This window comes from Bubalus bubalis, chromosome 13 (assembly GCF_019923935.1).
Source record: "Bubalus bubalis isolate 160015118507 breed Murrah chromosome 13, NDDB_SH_1, whole genome shotgun sequence".
NCBI lineage: Eukaryota > Metazoa > Chordata > Mammalia > Artiodactyla > Bovidae > Bubalus > Bubalus bubalis.
The window spans coordinates 68,300,118-68,317,957 of record NC_059169.1 but is presented as its reverse complement, the minus strand read 5'-3'; the positions used below and the strand labels follow the sequence as shown (position 1 = coordinate 68,317,957).

Sequence of the window (17,840 nt, the reverse complement as noted above, 5' to 3'; positions counted from 1 at the left end):
TCCAGGCAAGAACACTGGAGTGGGTTGCCATTTCCTTCTCCAATGCATGAAAGTGGAAAGTGAAAGTGAAGTCGCTCAGTCATGTCTGACTCTTAGCAACCCCATGGACTGCAGCCTACCAGCCTCCTCCATCCATGGGATTTTCCAGGCAAGAGTACTGGAGTAGGGTGCCATTGCCTTCTCCCGCCTTCAAGTTCACTGAGCGCCAATTCCAGTGTGGCTCAGGGTGCCACATCCTGGTTTCTGATGAAATGAGTTTCCATTGAGTCTGTTTAAAAGAACTCAGTGAAACTGCTAAATCAACCGAGAGTCCTAAAGGAGAAGATAACTCAGGATTAATGGTGATAGGAGGACATTAGAATCGAGATATACAGGGAATCTAGAAAAACAGTACTGATGAACCGATTTGCAGGGCAGGAATAGAGGTGCAGATGTCGAGAATGGACTTGGACATAGCAGGGGAAGGAGCGTGGGACGCATTGAGAGAGTAGCTTTGACGTGTATACACTGCCTCGTGTGAAACAGCTCGCGGGAAGTTACTGTGGGACACAGGGCGCTCAGCCTGGTGCTCTGTGATGACCCAGAGGGATGGGGTGGGAGTGGGGAGGGAGGCAGGCTCAAGAGGGAGGGGATATATGTATCCTTACAGCGGCCTCACTTGTTGTACAGCAGACACCGATAAAACATCGTTATCCTCCAATTAAAAATTTAAAAAATAAGACATGTTAGCAACCAGCTATCCCTCCAAATACATGACCAAAAGTATCAAAGCATGTTTCCAAGGGGGAATCTTGGTAAGACAAGTGGGTGGCTTCTGGCTCAGTCTGCTGTCCGGGATTTCTGGAACCTGGTGCCTTTGAAAAACAAGTGTAGCCCCTGCTCTCGGGCTTAAATTGTTTAATGGACAAACTGCAACCAGGACCCGGCAGTTTTGTCTGCAACACCACCTTCTGGGGACTCCACTCAGCTACCAAACACCCTGGAAGTGACTGGCAGAGAGTTCAGGAGCATAAACGAAGTCCTCTTTCCAAACTGCCCTCTCATTTCCTTGCATCTTTAAAGGCACCAAATCTTCAGTCACCCGTGCCACTTCTGTCCTCTTGGTACATCCAGGGACTCTCTCTTGGCCTAATTTTTTTGCATTCTTCCCTCTTCTCCATCCCCGTGTCAACACCTGCATTGTCCTCTCACCTGGCCTGTTCAACAGCCCCCCACTAACTCACCAGCACAGACCTCATGCCCCATCAGGGAGATGAGATGGGTACCCAGGAGCCAATACAAATCAGTGTGTGAGAGGGGCCACCAGGGGAGCGCAAAGAGGTACAGGCGCCCAGAGGAGGGAGAGGTCCTGAGGAAATCAAGGAATGCTTCCAGGAGGAGGTGTAGCGGCGTTGTATAATGAATGAATGGGCAGGATTTTGACAGGCAGAGTGGCTTTTCAATCAAAAAGAAAATCCTACAGGAAAAGATTCAGGGAAGAAAAGCTCAGGGTGGTTTTGGGGAGAGGCAAAGCCCCCCATTTGGCTGAGCGTAGGTCCTCCAACAGATAAGTGAGAGATACAACTGGAACCAGGACCTGAGAACAGGGAAGGTTTCCAATCTACCTCAGGGCATTTGCATTTGATTAGGAAGGTAAAGGGAGTGGAGGACATGGAGCTGCAAAGTGACATGAAGTCAAATCATTTGGAAAAACCTGGACCAGTGGGGTGGTGATGGGACTGAGAGACCAGTGAGGAGGTTGATCTGTAGTTCAGCCAGGAGGGTGATCTCGAAATGCAGACAGGGCGGGGACTTGAACACCAGTGAGATGTGCTGATAAAGGAAAGGAGCAGAAAAGCACTCAAGTGCTAGGCCTGCGTGTGTGTTAAGTCGCTTCGGTTGTGTCTGACTCTCTGGGACGCTGTGGACTGTAGCCCACAGTAGGCGTGCCCAGAGGTGAAGGGGGCTGTGGACCCAGAGCCGTTCTGGGGAATAAAATGTCACGGTGTGCCTGAGGAGGGTGAGATGGGGGGTGGGGGCAGGCATATCAGCGAGAGGAGAAGCTTGTATTAGGAGCTGGTAGGTCATTCACCCATCCGGGCATTCAGGGGACACTCGCTGTGCTCCTACTGTGTGCTGGGCACTACTGGAGGTGCTGGGGGTGCAGCAGTGAATGAGATGTCCTTGGAGGAGAGGGAGGTGAGGAGCTGCTGACCAGATGTGGCTATCAGCACGTCAGGGTTGCCAGGCACCGATCCGCCATCTCCTTGTTCTCCTGACCCATACTTTAGTCCACTCGACCCTCTGCCTACTGTTTCTGAGTATTATTGCTCTAAGATAAGTCGCTTAAGACTTCCCACGAGGTTTCCTTTATTCAGACACCAGTTATAAACGAGACCGGACATCTCACCTGGAGGTCAATGCTTTCATTCCAAGGAGCCCCGAGGTCTCTAAGGATATCCCAAATGTCAAGACAAAAAGCCAGGGCCCTCTGCAATGTGGCTCCGCCCCTCTGCACACAAAGCGTCCCCCACCCCCACCCCCAAAAGGCGAGGAAAAATCCAGTTTGGCAAGGAGACAGGGTGGGTGGGGTGCGAGGCAACCCCAACCCACGCCCACTCCGCTCTCCCTGTGTGTCCCCTGGCTCTGCTGCCATGACTCGTTGGTTGTATCAGGGACTCCATCCACTCTGACGTTTTCAAACACATATTGTGTTGAAAACACATCCTGTGCACGAGGAAAAGCTGAAGTTTCCTCAGTTAGGAGCAGAAGTAGGGGCACCGAGAGACGGCAGGACACTGCGCCCGCAGCCGCCCGCCCAGGGCCGCCCTGAGCCAAGCACAGACCACCCACAAGGCTCACTTTGGGCTCCAACAAGTCACGTGATCTCAGAACCCCCACCCCCACCCCTCCCCAACCAATGCTTCAAGGCTAGGGCACTTCTCAGAGCTGCAACTCACCACTGCTGGCAATTTCAGAAATGCACTGATGCCGTGCCTCCTCCACACCTCCCGGCATGGTTCTTGCTTGCCAACAAAGTTCTGGGAACCAGATCTAATTTATTCAGAGTTTATCAGAAAAATCTGCGGCAGGATCGCCTCAGCACCCATTAACGACCTCCGTGTGTGTCACCTTGGCTGCAGTGACCTCGGTCAGACTGGATTCTAGATGCGGCTTTGTCATCCGTCAGCCTGCAGGTGCGGCCTTGTCAGCCAGGATCAGACGGAAACATCTTTCATTTCACAGATGAGGGGACCGGGCTCAGAGAGGTTAAGAGGCTTGCCCGCAAATGCACAGCTGGGAAGATGCAGGGCCTGGAGAGAAGGTATCATTTACTGAGCTACTCCCGAGTGTCAGATGTTGGGTTTGGAGGAGGAAATGACAATCTACTCCAATACTCTTGCCTGGAAACATTCCATGGACTGTCTTCCACCAGGCTCCTCTATCCATGGGATTCTCCAGGCAAGAATACTGGAGTGGGTCACCATTCGCTTCTCCAGGGGATCTTCCTGACCCAGGGATGAACCCTGGGCCTCCTGCACTGCAGGCAGATTCTTTACCAGCTGAGCCACCAGGGAAGCCCTATTATACTCAAAACATAACTCACATTTCATTCTCTGTGGAATTAAAAAGATCAAACATTTAAATAAATAAAATACAGAACCAAACATCCAACCAATCAGGTGTAACAGCAAATTCCCCTACTCAGGGAATGAGGTGGCCCTGTCAAGGCATTCGATGGGGGCTGTGGTGCTCTGCCCCTTTGCCCCCAGTGCTGGGCTACGATGCGACAGGTCTGTAATCTTCTACCATTCTGTTGCTTGAGAGAGTTCAGCTCCAGGGGTGGGGGAGACGGGAAGCTGGCTGATCCAAACAGGACCTGGGGCAAAAACATCCGCACTTCCGCACTTCCGTACATAAAGTCCCTCCAGGAACCTGTCCTGAATGAGCATGGCTCCATTTGCAAACACGCTTTTTAAAGAGACCTCAATGCTGGTACCGCAGCATTCGGGGATGCTCCCGGCTGGCTCTCTGGAGGGGAAGGACCTGAGTGCAGAGGGTGCTGACAGTGACGGCGGGTGGGGGGTGTGTGTGTAGAGAAGGAGGTGGAAGTGAAGATGGAGGAGGACTGCACACCGCCCGCTCAGTGCGGACCTGCTGGCAGGATCATCCCTGGCAGCGCTGATCCTCTGCTAACTCACCAGCAGGGTGATCCCGCCAGCGCTTCCTGCTCCAGGGGTTACAATGAGATACGGGGCTTCTCTTTCCTATCACTTTGCTTCTCAGACGCATCGCACTCAAACCTGCCTTGGTACTCAAAGGAGCCCCTCTGCAGCAAGTCGGAGTCCATGGGATGGGAGACGGGTCACCTGGAACCAGAGGCAAGTCACCAGCGCCCTGCCAGGGTCTTCCTCACGTCACTGCATGCCATCCCCTGGCTCCCCAGAAGGTACAGAGAGAACTGAGAGTCAGATGGTTCACAGGCTCAAAGCCCCCTAGCTACCGAGTGGTAGAACGGATTTGCAATGAGGCTTCTGTGACTCTATTTAAAAACTGGTCTCTTTGACTTCCAAGCCCAGTCTCTCCCCCTTATCCCAGGGCAGGAGGAAAGGGGAGGAAGTCCAGAAAGGAAGGGCTTTCCGGTGGGAGTCAAGAGCGGCAGGAAGTGGGCACACCTTCCCCATCAGCGCTGTGGGTGCGCGGTCATGTTTCACCAGGTAAGGAGTATCGTGCCCATTCCACAGATGAGAAAACGGAGCATCAGAAGAGTTAAGAACTTGCTCAAGGTCACATAGCTAGATGAGAACTCAGGGGTCATCAGCTCCATCAAGCTTGAGAGGTTTGCCCTCAGTCGACCAGAGCTGGCCCCCACAGTGTGGAGAAGACAGGACTCCAGGCATCAGAGCAGAGCACGAGGGGGCCACATACCCTGTCTCCGCGGAATGCAGTGCTGGGGGAGTCCCAGTGAGCGCGGGCGGATCTGCTCCTCCTGCCTTTCCGGCAGCAACCGTGGAAGACATGTGTGCGACACCTAGTAGGTCTTCAATATACATCTAATGAACGATCCTGTGAACTGCTATGCAAACATCACTTCACGAGGATTCACCCTTTCCACAATGTCCTTGCAAAAGCTGTCACCTTGGTGCCCCGACACACAGAGAATCGGGAACAGCAGCCTCCTCTCCATCACTGACCTGCTTTTCACCGACAGACATGAAGCTAGACCAGACTGCCGGCCTCATGTGGCTTGCCAGGGGCACACCTCTGTCAAACAGAAAGGGGGTCCCCAGTCGTGGACAATTGGCAACTGAATGAATTAGATTTTTTTGTTGGTATCCACACTTATTGGGGCTTCCCTTGTGGCTCAGCTGGTAAAGAATCCACCTGCAATGTGGGAGACCTGGGTTCCATCCCTGGGTTGGGAAGATTCCCTGGAGGAAGGCATGGCAACCCACTACAGTATTCTGGCCTGGAGAATTCCATGGACTGTACAGTCCATGAGGTCACAAAGAGTCGGACACAACTGAGCGACTTTCACTATCCCTTTCACACCTGTTGAGGTCAATTACCACAAGGGTGCCATGTAAACTAAACCACTAAAACTCCATCTAGAAAAACAACTGTCCTGTATCCAAGGATGAACTCAACTATCCCAAAGGGCAGGAGGAGGTTTTGGTCCAGCATGGCAGCCAAGAATCTGCCTGTAATTCAGGAGACCCAGGTTTGATCCCTGGGTCGGGAAGATCCCTGGAGAAGGAAATGACAACCCACTCCAGTATTCTTGCCTGGAAAATTCCATGGACACAGGAGCCTGGAGGGTTACAGTCCGAGAGATCACAATGAGTTGGACATGACTGAGTGACTAACACAATTCAGGGCTTCTAAGGGTCTTTCCTAACCTCACTCTTCGAGGTGAAGAACTGGTATGTCCCCCTTTATGCCAAAGAGCTTGCTCTGAATCTCATCATCTTCTGGGGTGTCTGGGGGAGAGAACCCCACTCCCCATGTCCCCAGAAACATTACAGAACACGTCCCCAACCCCTGCACACCTCTCTTTCTGTCTCAGCTCCTGATGGGCGGCACCCCTGCCCTCAGACAGCCCTCCAGAGGTTTAGGACTGGTGAACTTCATAGCACAGGCCCCGGGTACCAGGGAGCAGCACGGGAATACCACTGAGAAGCTGGTGGAATTTCCTTCTCAGGGGTTGGTGTGGACTTTGCATCTAGCCAACACCTTCCTCTTACATCATAGAAGGGAAATAACAGAGGGAGGAGAAATAAGGGTAAACTGTTCCTATTTGTGTGGCAGAGTTGCCACAGATGTATGTGTGTATGTGTGTTCAGATGCTCTGATGCTGCTGCTGCTAAGTTGCTTCAGTTGTGTCTGACTCTGTGTGACCCCGTAGACGGCAGCCCACCAGGCTCCCCCGTCCCTGGGATTCTCTAGGCAAGAACACTGGAGTGGGTTGCCATTTCCTTCTCCAATGCATGAAAGTGAAAAGTGAAAGTGAAGTCGCGCAGTCGTGTCCGACTCTAGTGACTCCATGGACTGCAGCCTACCAGGCTCCTCCGTCCATGGGATTTTCCAGGCAAGAGTACTGGAGTGGGGTGCCATTGTTCAGTCACTCAGTTGCGTCCAACTCTTTGTGACCCCATGGACTGTAGTCCATCAGGCTCCTCTGTCCATAGCATTCACCAGGCAAGAATACCGAAGTGGGTTGCCATTTCCTCCTCCAGGGGAGCTTTCTGACCCATGGATCAAACCCACGTCTCTTGCATCTCCTGTGTTGGCAGGCAGATTCTTTACTACTGTGCCACGTGGGAAACCTGCCACAAATGTGTAAATTTCCATTAAAACAACATGTGAACTGTTCCTAGTATACCTACAACCCAAGCTATTCCAGTGGAAACCATCTGTATTTGTCTGTGTTACATCATAACAAGACACACATTTGCATGTGGGCCACTAACTAGGCTAAGAGGCACATGCTTTAGTCTGTGAACCTTGAAGAAAAAACGAAAAACAATGTAGGGATGCAGAGAGATTTTTAAAAATTTAAATATCCCAAGTTAACTGTTTTCTTGTGTGTGTGTGTGTGTGTGTGATTAGGTGTTTCTTTTTTTAATTGAAGTACAGTTGATTTATAATGTTAGATTAGCTTCAGTTATACAACATAATGATTTAGTATTTTTATAAATTATACTCCATTTAAAGTTATTATAGAATATGGGTTCTATTTCCTGTGCTGTACATTACATCCTTGTACCTTATTTATTTTATACTTAGTTGACTGCTTTCTCTAGTCACTAACTGAAAATAATGGTAGAAACATCCATTTAGAAAACCAGTGATATCTTTACTGGTTATAACATCAGACCCAATGAGACAAGCCAACACCAGGTATGAGATCCATCTTATAAATGAGGCCATTCTCATTCCAGTAAGCCCTTTACTTTATAAACTGGCAAGATGGATGAGAAGTAAAAAAGACTGATGTGTTGCTACTTCTGTCACACCTTAAAGAATGTTCTCTGGGAGACAGAAGGCTCTACATGGGAACTGAGCTTTGACCCCAAGCTAGAAAGAGATGGTGTTCCCACGCAAGGCTGCAAATGCTGGACAACAGACTTCGTAAGTGATGCTCAGCATCACACAATGATAAGGAACGAAATGTTAATTAAAACAACCATGAGTATCAGCTTTCGCGTAACGGATTGACAAGATGAGGAAACAGTTTAGGATTCTAGTGAGGGGAGAGGGAGACAGCTCAGTGCGTCGTCGGTGGGAATGTGAAAAGTGCCACTTCATTGGAGGGTGATCACAAGCAGAGCGGGCAGGGGGATGTGTTCAGGGCAATCCCATTCATGGAAAACTGTCCGCATGTGACATACACTCGTAGGAAAAGACAGAGCACACCAGTGAGCCGTGGTCAGTAACCATTTTCTGCGGGCAGAAGCAGCCACAGCAGGACCCCGGGGCGGGGCAGAGGAAGCAGTGGAGGTGGGTGTGCAAAACTTGTTTTCTTCTACTTTATAACCTAACACTGCTCCACTTTTTTACCCACGAGCAGGTTTGCTTCTATAATTTAAAACATTCAAGGGACTTCCCTGGTGGTCCAGTGGTTAAGACTCCACACTTCCACTGCAGGGGCAGCAGGTTCGATCCCTGTTCAGGGAAACTCAGATCCTGCATGCTGCACAAAAGTGAAAGTGAAAGTCTCTCAGTCGTGTCTGACTCTTTACAACCCCATGGACTAAACAGTCCAAGGAATTCTCCAGGCCAGAATACTGGAGTGGGTAGCCATTCCCTTCTCCAGGAGGTCTTCCCAACCCAGGGATCAAACCCAGGTCTCCCACATTGCAGGCAGATTTTTACCAGCTGAGCCACTAGGGAAACGCATGCCACACAGTGCGGCCAAAAAAAAAAAAAACAAAATACAGAAATAATTCATACAGTTTAACAGCAAAAAGCAACCTGATTAAAAAGTGGGAAGATGTGAATAGGCATGTTTCAAAGAAGACACGCAGATGGCCAACAGGTACATGGAAAGATGTGCAACATCATTACCTGTCAGGAAAATGAAAATGAAAACCACAATGAGATATCACCTCACACCTGTGTGAATGGTTATTATCAAAAAGACAAGAAATAACAAGTGCTAGCCAGGGTGTGGAGAAAAGGAACTTCTCACACACTGCTGGTTGGAGCATAAGTTGGTGGAACCAGTGTGGAAAACAGTATGGAGTGCCCTCAAAAAATTAAAAATAGAAATACCATAGGATCCAGCAATTCCACTTCTGGGTATTTATCCAAAGAAAACAAAAACACTAACTCAAAAAGATATATGTGCACCCCCAATTTCACTGTAGCATTATTTATAATAGCCAAGATATGGAAACAAAAAAAGTCTATCAATGGTGAGTGGATAAAGAAATTGTGGTATATGTACATTAGAATATTATTCAGCCATAAAAAGTAGGAAATCTTTCCATTTGTGACAACATGGATGGACTTCAAGGGCATTATGTTAAGTGAAATTAGTCAAACAGAGAGAGACAAGTATGATCTCTCTTATATGTGGAATATCAAACAAACAAACAAAAAACCCAGAAGCTCACAGACATTGAGAACAGATTGATGACTGCGGGAGAGAGGTAGGCTATGGAAATGAGAAATGGGTGAAGGGGGTCAAAAGGTAAAAAGCAAACAAACAAAAATATGCTATGAAGATCTATCCACTATTACAGTAGGAACATGCAAAACTCACAAAACTCAATCACACGCTCCCCGGCCCTTCAAATGGAAGCTCTTCTAAGAGAGGGTGGATCCCTCTTACACAGGAGATGCTCAAGAGATAGATCCATGCTAATAAGGGTAGTAAGGACCATTTTAGGCAAGCTCTAAGCTTTCTAAGTACTAAGAAAATTAATATGTTTCTTGTTTGGTAGAAAGTTTCCCTATTTGGTAGAAATCTGACATAGGAAGTAACTTCAGGAGTGGGCTGGGTAAGCCCCTTCTCTCCAGTGGGAATCAACAGTGACTTGTGTCCAAGTGGTAGGACTGTTTGTCTCTCATTTGCTTCTGCATCAGTAAGAGTAGTGATAACAGCCCCTGGCGCATCCTCCCCTAGAAGTCCAGTGATGATAAAGGGTATTAATTGATAATAGAAAATTAATAGTCACCAAACAACATTCTTAACACACTTTCATTTTTCCGTCCAGTTGTTGTATCTCAGTGGTAACCAACCAAGGGTAATTCTGCCTCCCAGGGATGTCTGGCAATGTCTGGAGGCATTTTTGATTGTCCTCACTGGGGTGAGGATGGTGGCTAGTGACTCGTGGATGGAGACCAGGAATGTCGGTAAATATCCTGCAAAGAATGGGGCAGCCCCCCAACAACAAAGAATCTAGTCTAAAACGCCAATAATTACAAGTTTTTATAACTAACATTCATAGTTTTAGTATTCAGATTTATAAAATACTACTTTATTTTAAACCTCTGGTTTGTGTTGATTACAAATTGGCACTTGCCATTGGCACCTGCCATCTGCCTCTACAGGGATGAGATCACGTGCTGCTGACCTTCAACACCCCCTGAGAGGAGGCCAGGGTGGAGAGCAGAAGTGAGGCAAAACTATACTTGAGGAAGTACTGGCAAGACAAATCTTCAGATAGTTAAATATTTTCAGGAGCTGATCCTAATTCTTGTTATCTTCTCATATCTAGAAAAGCACTAAAATCCTTCATGGTGATGACTGTTCCTTGTGGCTAACAAAAGTTTCACAAGACTAGCAGAAACTTCTGGAAAAATATGTGCTTGACTGCATGCACTCCCCCTTCACCAAATTACATGTATACTGACCTTCCACCGCTATCTGTGGAACAGTCTCTCAGAGCTATTGCTTCCTGGGTAGCTCAAACGGTAAAGAATCTGCCTGCAACACAGGAGACCTGGGTTCGATCCCTGGGTTGGGAAGATCCCCGAAAGAAGGCCATGGCAACCCACTCCAGTATTTGTGCCTGGAGAAGGCAGTGACTGACTTGGTAAATTAGGCTGTTTACCTAAATTAGAGGTGAGTGGAAACTCAGCTCAATTTGGCCTGGTTTTGAATAACATTAAATGTTAAACTTTAACCACCTCCATACCTGTTCCTCCAAAGACAGATGTTAACCTGAATTGTTGAATATTTCCTACAGATGTTTCAGGTGCTCAGGACACAAATCCTTTATTATCTGTAGCTCTTTATGTATCCTCTCCATTTCCCCTCCTAACCATTCCATCCTGCATGAGTTCCGTGGAGGTGACTGCAAACCTACTATGTGCCAGAGTGCCCACCACTTCCCTAGGAGTCCTTCAGTGTTTGGTCCCTATGAAATGGACAATGTCCGTCCTCCGAGCTCTACACACACTTTTATCACGACCATGTCCAAGTCACCTGCTCAGAGACCCCACAGGGACTCCATCTTCACTGCCCAGTAGTTACCAAACTGTTTCTAAGAACCCAGCACAACTTGCTCTCACCCTGAAGTTCACTGTTCCTTTACGACCATTCTTTTCCATGGGAAAACCCATTCTCCTTAGACTCCATGAAGATTAAGTTTCCCTTTCTCTCCGCACAATTAAGAAACAGCACTTTCACATTGTAGTTATTTTCTTTCCAGGAAGCACAAATCAGCACATTGTCATCTTCCCCTGAACGATTCTGAGAAACCATCTGCTAGGATTCTCTCTCCAACTTGAAAGGCTGCACTGCGCTGTCTCCACTCACCTTTTGAGCTGATATCAAAGAGCCAGATCCAGGACCAGGCTGACCTTGGCCACTGTGGGGTCGGGGTGGTTGGTCCAAGTCTACACCTGATGGACTTCTCTTCACCTGCGGGTCCCCTCTCTGTGCCACACGCTTCCTTTCTCTGTCTCTCATCTCAGATTTCCCTCCCGCAGCAGGACAGCAACTCCTGGCTTTTCCCTGGGAGGGAGAGGTTTATCTCTGTTTCCACCCTCCACGTGCGGAGAGCGCAACCCCGCCACCGGCTTCAACATCCTGAAGTACTTCCCAGGGCCGGAAGGGGGCAGCAGCGCAACCCCGGGAAGCCTTTTAAACATGGGCTGTGGTTCTTGCCTGGAGAATCCCAGGGATGGCGGGGCCTGGTGGGCTGCCGTCTAATGGGATCGCACAGAGTCGGAGACGACTGAAGTGACTTAGCAGCAGCAGCACTGGCACTTCAGTGCCGAAGTTATAATTCACTGGTTATAAATTAGTCCTGGAAACATTCCATTTCAGGGCCTTAACGTTAGTGGGTGGTGCAGGCATGTCTGGCAGCCTCTTCTTTTTGCTCTCTGCACGCTGGTAGCTTATGAGGAAGAATAGACTGAACACGGAGAAGGAAATGGCAGCCCACTCCAGTGTTCTTGCCTGGAGAATCCCAGGGACGGGGGAGCCTGGTGGGCTGCTGTCTATGGGGTCGCACAGAGTCGGACACGACTGAAGTGACTTAGCAGTAGCAAGGTCCATCAAATGGATTCGGGACCAGAGAAAACACCTTAAGTGATGGAGGACGATTATGATATGGAGAAGAGACGAAACCTATTCCGTGTCAGGTCAGTCCAGACTATGGATCTGAGACAGTGGAGTTACAGGGAGGCAGAACTGTAAACTTTCTAACCCTCCTTGTCTTGGATTTGAAGGCTATTTTGTGTTACCTGCGACAGGTGAGCATCAAGTAGAAGTTTTCCACTGAACTTAAACTAAACTTTAATTCTGATGAACTCAACTTCTTTTAAATTTATCACAAATGTGTGAGGCTCTTTATTAAAAAGCAGATTCCTGCCCCACTACCCTAAGATTCTGAATCTGTCAGTCTGGGCTTGGGCCCAGGAATCTGCATTTTAAACCCTGTTATGTCTCCATGGACTCTATTTGGAGAAGCAGGGGAATTCTAGGAGGCTAAAGGCCTAAATGACTACAGACATTATCATGTGAATAAAGGCCATCTGTTAGCAGAACTGAGTTACAAATTGAATTGAGTACAAATTTTATTATGCATGTTCTGTGGAAGCCTCGAGGTGGCCTACTTAACGGGGCCCTGCTGGTGAAAGTGAGTTCAATCATTCATTGCTTAAGCAGTGCTCACTCAAGGCAAGACACTGTGAGTAAAAGGCTTATTTTATAAAATCCACTGTATCCCATAAGGAATTTTAATTCAAAAGTGTAATACGCTAATGAGTATATGCCTGAGTTTAATTACAAAGGAGTCTGTGAGTTAATGAGGGTATGCCTGACTTCTTGACAGAAGCCATGGAAATGAAGGGAGATATTAAAGTTGGCCAAAGACCAATTTGTGCACCACATAACGAGCGATCGGGGAACCAGTTGACACCAACCCCCCGTTCCCAAGTGTTAATTCCCACTGGCTTCCCCCAGATCCTGCAGAAGGCTTTTTTTTTTTTTTTTGCTGCACTGAGTCTTCATTGCTACATGGGGACCTTCTCCAGTTGTGGTGAGCAGGGGCCACTCTCTCGTTGCAGTGCTCAGGCTTCTCACTGTGGTGCCTTCTCTTGTTGCAGAGAACAGGCTCTAGAGCCCAGGTTCCGTAATTGCGGCTCACGGGCTCAGCTGCTCCGAGGCATGGGATCTTTCTGGACCAGGGATTGAACCCATGACCCCTGCATTGGTAGGCAGATTCTTAACCACTGGACCACTGGGGGAATCTCAGAAGGCTGTCTTTTATAGTGTGTTATTCTGAAACAGATTAATTCTGTGTAATCATTCACATTCTTTTCAGGCTTTCCTTGGTGAACTGTCCATTCTTCTATTTGAATTTTTTTTATTTTTCCTATATTCACCATCTACTAATCCTGATGGCTTCCTAATTTGAGAGAAACCATCAGGGTCCCTCCCTTCAATGTCCACCTGAATCAGAAAGCATCTTCAATAGATACTCTCATTTTCTTTTTGAGTTTTCTCAGCACAATTTTCCTAAAGACAATTTAAGAAAAAAAGAGAAGCAGAACCTATGTCCTGAATGAATTTATAGAAGAAGGATGGAAAGACAGTCAACTCAAACCATAGTCTGGATGAACCTTGAGCATATTATGCTAAGTGAAATAAACCAGTCACAACAGTACAAATTCTGTATGATTCCATCTATTTGAGGTATTTAGAGCAGTCTAATTCACAAAGACAGAAAGCAAAATGGTGGTTGCCAGGAGCTGAGGGGAGGATGGGCTGGGGTGGGGGGTGTTTAATGGGTATAATTTCAGTTTTGCAAAATAGAAAAGAGTTGTGGAGATGGATGGTGGTGATGGTTGAACAACAATACAAATGTGCTTAACACTACTAAACTGTGCACTTAAAAGGTGGTCAATTTTATGTTACATATATTTTACTGCAATTTTTATTAAAAACCCTGGGTCTAGCAGAAAAAATAAAGACAGCCAAACCTTCAGATTCTAAGGGCCCCATGGAACTGGGCACCTGCCTAAGATGCTCCACAGAAACACTGGGGTGACCTTGAGCCCCTTTTTCAGCGGTCCCAGGGGCCTGTAGGGAGGATATGAAGACCCACCCCTGAGAGACGGGTGCCTGCTTCCTGAAAGGTCTCCAGCCTCAAACCTTCCACTCAGTTCTAGCTGGTGCCCTAGAGCAGGCTGGGGAAAAGGAATAGCACCTGTGCTCAGGTCACTGTTCAGGCTGCCGAGTCCAGGAGCACATCAACATCCCCAGGGCCTGCATTGGGGTTGGGGAAGGCACATATCATATGATATCACTTACATATGGAATCTAAAATATGACACAGGGACTTCCCTGGTGGTCCAGGGGCTAAAACTCCACTCTCCCAATGCAGGGGGCCTGGGTTGGATCCCTGGTCATGGAACTAGATCCCACATGCTGCAACTGAAGAGTCTGGATGCCACAGCTAAGACCTGGGGCAGTCAAATAAGTAAAACTACACTGTAAAATACATGACACAAATGAACCCATGTATGAAACAGAAACAGACCACACAGAGAACAGGCTTGTGACTGCCAAAGGGGAGGGAGATGGGAGAGGGAGGACTGGGAGCTTGGGATTAGCAGATGCAAGCTGTATACAAAATGGATTAAACAACAACGTCCTACTGTATAGAACATGGAACTATATTCAGTATCCTGTGATAAACCATAACGGATCTGTTTTCTTTTCGAAAAAAAAAATATATATATATGTACATACGTATAACTGAGTCACTTTGCTGTACAGCAGAAATTAACACAACATTGTAAATCAACTATACTTCAATAACATTTTTTTAAAAAGAGTTGGCCCCTTTTCGTTCATGCCCGCCCCCAGTGGACCCTGAACACACTTCTGGTGCCTTTCACACTAGTATTGGGTTGTTTCCATTTTGTCTCCATTTGTACACTGGGGGCTCCTCCACTCTAAACACTGAGTGAGCACAGGGTTTGATGCTTAATTAGCTGCTGCTATGTCAAATCAGTCGTGTCCAACTTTGTGCGACCCCATAGATGGCAGCCCACCAGGCTACCCCATCCCTGGGATTCTCCAGGCAACAACACTGGAGTGGGTTGCCATTTCCTTCTCCAATACATGAAAGTGAAAAGTGAAAGTGAAGTCGCTCAGTCGTGCCCGACTCTTAGAGACCCCATGGACTGGAACCTACCAGGCTCCTCCGTCCATGGGATTTTCCAGGCACGTGTACTGGAGTGGGTTGCCATTGCCTTCTCTGGCTTAATTAGCTAGCCCTCAATAAATATTTGTTGAATAAATGAATGAATGATTGAATCTTACTCTGATTCTTATATGTGAATTCGTACTTATGAATCCTATACATGAAGATTTATCATGTATAACAGATTTTTTTTTCAGTGTGAAACTGATGCATTTTCATTTCTCTTAACTTATAATGCCTTAGTGAAGAACTGAGCAAGTTATCAGTGTTCAGATTATCTATGATTGCACAACTGCTCCAAGTGGCAAAAAAACAGCAATGATCATTTATTTTTATTATATCTCTCAGTCCTGGGGGTTAACTGGGCTCAGTAGACAGATGGTGGCTGGCATTGCGGTCATCAGTAAGCTTCCTCATTCACATGGATCATGGTGACTGATGCTCGCTGGGGCTGGGGCTCAGCTGGGGATGTCAGTCAGAACACCACATGTGGCCTCTGCATGGGCCCTGGGCTTTTTCCCAGCATGGAGGCAAGGATTTAAGAGCACATGTACTAAGACAGGGAGAACCCCAGGAATCTGTACACTTGTTATGATTTAGCCTCAGAAATGGTGGTTTGCTGGTAAATGTTTGACAACCAGTTCTGTGTGTTTGTGTGTAATTATGACTGTAGCATTTGCTGGCTTCTGTGGGTGGGGCTAAAGAACACCCACCTGCCAAGGAAGAGACACAGGTTCGATGCCTGGGTCAGGAAGATGCCCTGGAGGAGGGCATGGCAACCCACTCCAGTATTCTTGCCTGGAGAACCCCATGGACAGAGAGGAGCCTGGCGAGCTACAGTCCATGGAATCACAAAGAGTCAGACATGACTGAAGTGACTTAGCATGTAGCACATGACATAAATAATCCCACCCTGGCTATTTTCAGGCTACTAACATGACTCCACTGGGCATGGAGCTGGGGAAAGATGTGCACGATCGCTGGCTCGCAGGCACAGGGACTCCAGCACACGACAGCCCAGCACTCACATGGCACCACTTTCTCTGTGCCCTGTTGATTGATCCAAAGACCCACCCAGGTTCAAGGGGGAGGAGACAGACTCTGCCTTTTGATGGAGCATTGGCGAAGTCACAGTATAAGAAGAGAGGAAGGCATGAGGGATCCTGGCAAGGCCATCTTTGGAAAATCCAATCTACTGCAACCACCAAAACCAAAAAATCCCAAGGAATGCACAGAAAATGTGATGTGCACACAACCTCCAGAGGATAGGCTGGTGAGTAAAGTCTGTCTTTTGCTGGAAGAGGATGCGACAGAAAGGTAAGAGCGAAACCTCTCCTGGGGTAAAACATATGATGGTGAGGAGCAAAAGCACAGAAACAAAAGCAAAAGCAGAGATATACAGAGAGAAAATCTGCAAGGGGAGATCCTTTCTCCTGCTTTGATTTGAAACTCTAGAACTTCATTCATTCAGTAACTGTTTATTCCATGCCAGACACTGCTGGAACGAAGTAGTAAACAGAACAGAAATCCCTGCTGTATCAGTTTTCTGGAGTTGTCATCACAAAGTACCATATGGGTAGTTTAAACAACAGCGATTCATTTTTCTCACAGGTCTGGAGGCTTGGAGTCCAAGACCCAGGTGTCAGGTCTCCTTTCTTCTGAGGTCTCTCTCCTTGGCTTGTAGATGCTCATCTTTTACTCCCTGTGCTTTTTTCTTTTCTGGCTACACTGGGTCTTTGTTGCTGCACGTGGGCTCCTCTCGTTGTGGTGAGTGGGGGCTACTCTTCACTGTGGTGCACAGGCTTCTTACTGCAGTGGCGTCTCTTGTTGCAGCTCTCAAGCTCTAGAGCCCAGGTACACGGGCTCTGATGCTGCGCAGCAAGTGGGATCTTCCCAGACCAGGGATCAAACCCATGCCTCCTGCATTGCAGGTGGATTCCGCCAGGGAAGCCCCCTCCCTGGGTCTTCAGGGAGTCTTCACGTAGTCTTTCCTCTGTGTGTATTTGTGTCCTAATTTCCTCTTCTTATAAGGACACCCGTTGTATTGGATTAGGGCCCGCTCTAATGGCCTCCTTTTCACTTCATTAACCAACCCACTTCAGTATTCTTGCCTGGAGAACGCCATGGACAGAGAAGCCTGGCAGGCTACATACAGTCCACGGATATGACTAAGGTGACTTAGCATGCATGCACGCTTGCGATCTACCTCTTTACAAAGAACGATTTCCAGATACAGTCACATTCTGGGGGATTAGGACTTCAGCATATGAAATCCAGGGGCACACAACTCATCCTGGAACACCCTCATGAAGGTTATGCTCCAGGACTCCACACCATGTCCTTTTAGCGACATCATGTGGCCGAGGCCATAGAAATGGTGGCAAGGGATGCCCAGAGGAAAGCCTCAGCATTGACATGGACTTCAAGGTGGGATCAACTCTGTGGAACAGTTCAAGCTCCCCAGCTACCCTGTCGGAGAAGGCAATGGCACCCCACTCCAGTACTCTTGCCTGGCAAATCGCATGAATGGAGGAGCCTGGTAGGCTGCAGTCCATGGGGTCGCTAAGAGTCAGACACGACTGAGCGGCTTCACTTTCACTTTTCACCTGCATGCATTGGAGAAGGAAATGGCAACCCACTCCAGTGTTCTTGCCTGGAGAATCCCAGGGACGGGGGAGCCTGGTGGGCTGC

General features: G+C 47.9%; 1 protein-coding gene across 1 annotated transcript in view; it reads left to right on the top strand.

Annotated features, from left to right (window-relative positions):
* Positions 1-17,840, top strand: part of CCDC70 (coiled-coil domain containing 70) — a 67,148-nt gene that overhangs the window by 32,706 nt on the left and 16,602 nt on the right. The gene's annotated exons all lie outside the window — the stretch shown is intronic.